Source organism: Gavialis gangeticus, unplaced genomic scaffold (genome assembly GCF_001723915.1).
Source record: "Gavialis gangeticus isolate Ggan-Ray unplaced genomic scaffold, GavGan_comp1, whole genome shotgun sequence".
Taxonomy (NCBI): Eukaryota; Metazoa; Chordata; order Crocodylia; family Gavialidae; genus Gavialis; species Gavialis gangeticus.
The window spans coordinates 51,316,782-51,321,482 of NW_017729034.1; the positions used below are offsets into that span (position 1 = coordinate 51,316,782).

The window sequence follows — 4,701 nt, forward strand, 5'->3', positions numbered from 1 at the left end:
TCTGCTCAGGTCCTTTCCGACCCTACCAACTATGAAACTTCCTCAACTAAATGGTTTTTTATAACCTTTCTGGTTAGGAAGAGTTGGGTGTATAAGAAAATGTTGATGCTGCTGCTGCGTGCATCATAATTGTTCCCTGGATGGTGGTTAGAATAACAGAATCATAGAAAATGAGGATTGGAAGGCACCTCAGGAAGTCATCTAGTCCAAACCCCTGCTCAGAGCAGGGCCATTCCCAACTAGATCATCCCAGCCAAGGCTTTGTCAAGCCAGGACTTAAAAACCTCCCAGGATGGAGATTTCACTACCTCTCTAGGTAACACATTCCAGTGTTTCACCACCCTCCTAGTGAAAAAGTTTTTCCTAATATCCAATTTAAACCTCCGTTGAGGTTACTGAGCTCTAGTAATCTCACCTTCACTAGTAGAAAAATTCAGCAAAAAAACAAAAATTAAAAAGCTCAGTACGTGAGTACAGTACTGTATTAGCTACTGTGCTGCCTTTTTTCCAAAGGGCCCTAGAAAATATTCTTATCTGGCTTTGAATAATGTTGCGAGATAAGCTGTGGAGTTGCTGACAAATGTATGTGGATCTCTACATTTTGGATGCAAAGGATAAGCAAAGTGGGTGTCATAGCAAGGATAGTAATTAGTCTAGTCATGACAAGACAGATGACATAGTAATTGCAGCATTTTTCCCTGTCATTGAAGCTTGTAATTATTAGTGCAGCTAACAGGATTATGTTCTAACTTCAGCTGTTTTAATCACCTCTGTTACTCTAAAAAGTAATGGTAAAATTCCACAGTTCTCCTGAAGCTGCTAATTCTTTTCAGCCTCACAGCTATTTCATAACTTTGACAACTAAATATTCTTCTCATCCTAAGGAGTAGGAGAGCAACATGTTTTAAATGAGGGATTGGGCAAATATTTAAAAATTAAGCAGCAGAGAGGTGGTGTATTAAGTAAGCACACATTATTTTTTTGTTAGAATTCCAGTCAAACCGGTCTAATTATTTTAGCCACTTTCGCAGCTGATATAAATGAGCTCATGAATCTACAGCTGTGATTTTATTGGAAAGATGAAAGGCTGAGCATTTGGTAGATGTATTTGGGTATGTAATTATGCATAAATAAAAATGAAGAATTGCACAATTTGAAATTGCCCAGCAATGATCAGTTCTAAATTCTTTAAAGGTAAACAAGCAACTCTTAAAGTAGCTTAAGCTCTGTCTGTTACAAAGTTTTGACATAGCTATGTTTGTTAGGATGTGAAAAGGTATACCATGTAGACAAGGAAAATCTGCCAGCCAAAATCCTGGTCTGGACTCACTTCTGTCAGTAGAGTTTCTTTATTTCAAGAGTGTAGCACTAGCAACAGAAGAACTTGCTTATATATGATAACTCACACCAGGGGTCTGTGGCCTCGATGTGTTGATGGAACCGTAGCATCTTTTGTCTAATTTCTCCTATTTTCCGAATGTGATAACCATCAAAATGTGACTTCATATAGAAATAAGCCACAGCAGGATATGTATTAATAGGTTGCTGTAGCGCACCTCCTGCGTTTTGACAGAAATGCATCCTTAACCTAAAGAAGCTGTCTGTGGCATGGCTTTAATGCTATTATAACCAGCTAATTTCTCTTTCTTAATAATCAACTTCCGTTCTTTGCAACAGCTAGTTGGCATCAGCCAGTCTCAAGGCTTCAGGAAAAGCCATAATTCAGTATTACTGACCCTGTAAACTTGGGGTAAAAGGATTTCCCTCACCTCCTATAGCAGACATAGGCAACGTTTTTGGGCAAATGTGCCAAAAACACTCACAATCTTGACTTGTAAGAAGTGAGTTGTCAGAGGTTGGCCCAATCCTTGTTGTGACAGCACAGCCCCAGCCCCTTCTCTGAGGCATGCATGCCAAGCAAAATGCCTTTGCGCACGGCACTCTGGCATGCATGCCGGGGATTGTCTACCCCGTCCTATAGGAGAACAGATGGAGTGCCTGACTTATGACACTTAGCAAGAGGAAATAGCAAACTTATTCTTTGTTATTTATAAGGTAGAGTATGGACAGACAAACACATTATACTGAGTTAAAAGGTGGGAAGGGGAAAGGTACTATTCTACAATAAATGGCAGTTTACTTTGAATGAAAAAAATAAGGCAGTTACTAAAGTTTAGCTTTCCCTTACTATGGGATTTAGTGGACCTGCAAAGCAGTCATCCATGGGTCAGTAAGTCCCTCCGCTTTACTTTGAATTAAATCACTAACTAGTTGTTCCAGTGCTTTAAATAAATTATATACTGTGGTGCTGAAGGGGATGGGGACAGCTCTGCTTCTGGAAGTGTTTCATTTGCATAGCAGTACACTGGGGAATAAGTTAGGAGTGGGGAATTGTATGATGCTTTGACTTATTGAGGGACTCAAAATAATTTTTTCATTTGACTGTTGTGACCCTTTGTATAGCTCTGCTTAGAGGGTATAGGCATGTGTACGTTTGGAGCCATTTCAAAAGGGGAGCTGCTGATAAAAAGCCCACAGCAGTTGTTACTTCTGACAGTTGCATATGGACAAGCTGGGAATGACACAAACAGAGCAAAACTGCTCCAGCTTTACTCCTGGATGGAGTGGTGTTAAAGTTAGAACTGTTTTGCTACATATATATTTTTCTCTTTGACCATGCATGGATGTTAGGATGTTAGCTGCTGTACAGCTCAGAGCAAGAGTCACCCTCCCTAGGCACACACATACCTTTTGAAATGCCTCCAAATGTCTGGGTGTCCGTACTCTGACATGCCTGTATATAAAGAACTTAAACCAGCACTCTAGAAGATGGAGCTTCTCCCATTGTTCTGGGTGGTCTTGTTGATTCACGTAAGTATACAATGGTAAGACAGTAGAACTACATTATTGTAACTTCTGTTTATCTTTCTCAAGGCATCATGGTAGAAAACATCTTCCTTTCATCCAATGTACATTTTTATATTGTTCAGTTACATTAATTGTGTAATTTGATTATAGTAGGCAGGTTAACCCACTAAAGCCAGTAGTGGAGGAAATCTGAAAAAATAACTGGGAAATATACTTTTAGCATCTCTGGTTTTCTTTCTTTAAAGCTGGGTGTTTTGGGAACTTTGTCCTCTGAAGCACTGATACTTGTCTTTAGGTCTCTCTTTTCCTCCAAATTTGCTCAACTTTAGTGTTGGCCTTGCTTCCTCTTTATTATTCCAAATGTGTAACACTTGTGCCCAGTGACCTTTCACATGGACAATTGCTACAGAATAATTATCTGTGATACTAATACTAACTTCCACAGCCAGGGACTGCAGTCTAACACTGGATTCCAACCAGCTGCAAATGTCTTTGGAGGGGGAACAAGTCTTTTAGCAGACCATGTTTTAATTCAAGTCTGTTCATCATCAAAACAGCTGGGTGCTGTAGACTGCTGGGTGAGCTGCATGCATGTGTGGGCAACTCCACACCACAGCACTGTGCACACATGAGCGCTTGTGCATCTCGCTGCACTGCGCAGGCTGGTGTTCCCCTGCATGGTGTGGTGCCCCTCCTTACTTTCTGCTCCCTGCAGGCTCTTCTGTGGCACCATGCCATATGGGCACTTCAGGGTGATGGCTCTCCTGGCACCACAGGCTGTGCCACACTGCCCTGCCCTGCCCCCTGGGGTAGGGGCATTCAGCAGAAGCTGGGTGAGTGAAGGGGAGTCCCAAGAATCCAGCTGCTGCAGCTGAAGCAATGGGGAGTAGTGGCAGCTAGGTGGAGTCTGGGGACCACGTGTTAACCCTTCACAGGCTGCTGGACAACCCTGCTTTAACTGGTACAGAATTGTAGAGAGTAACTTTTCTTTTTTGAGATGGATTGGAAAAGTCATATGGGGACTAATCCAAAGCCCGATGGATATATAAACTTATGCTAATGAAAGCTTTGCAGTGGGTTAGAGTTAAAGAAGATGCAAGTTTATCTAAAAAAAATCAGAAATTAGACTCAGTTTCTCCTGTTCAGTATAGTTGTGGAAACCCACTGAGCTCAGTGTGTAATTGAGGGGAATAGGGCATGTGGTATCCAAGCAAAAGACACTAGTTCCTCTCATTAAAAATGCTTTTTCCATGTTCTGTAAACTGTCCTATTATTAAAAACAGTTTAAAAGAAAATACCTCCACCTGCATAACAAACATTCAGCAGGCTAACTAAACAAATATTCCAGGTGGTTTGGCACAAAATTGTTCCCTACTTCAAGTACCTGAAAAAGAGGTAGGTCTCTTAAGTCAACTTGCCTTAAGATTCAGATTAATGTGATAATGCTTACAGCTTTTAATTATAATTATTGACTTCACAGAAGATTAAAAAAACCAAAACCCTGACATCGAGTGTTTTGAAGCTTGTAGTTTTCTTGCTGGACATGTGCCTAGAAGAAATGTTTTGCATCCAAGCATATAATGGCCATTGTGGAAGCTCAAGATAATATGATTCTGGAGCGGTGTAACTATGGGGGCTGATGATAAGAGCTGAGGCACAAGGGGTCTAAGGATCTACGTATTTCGATGCCGAATCTCCTTCTAAGTAGGGCAAAACAGTTGCCTATGTTAATATGCATGCACTCCACCTTGCCCCTGAGGACAATTAATCAAGACTGATTCTTAAGCTCCTATATTGGAATAAACATGTAAAAAAAAAAAAAAAAAAAAAAAA

General features: G+C 40.7%; 1 protein-coding gene across 1 annotated transcript in view; it reads left to right on the top strand.

Moving 5' to 3' along the window:
* GNG4 (G protein subunit gamma 4) overlaps window positions 1-4,701 on the top strand; it is a 22,414-nt gene that overhangs the window by 16,627 nt on the left and 1,086 nt on the right. The window lies entirely within an intron of this gene.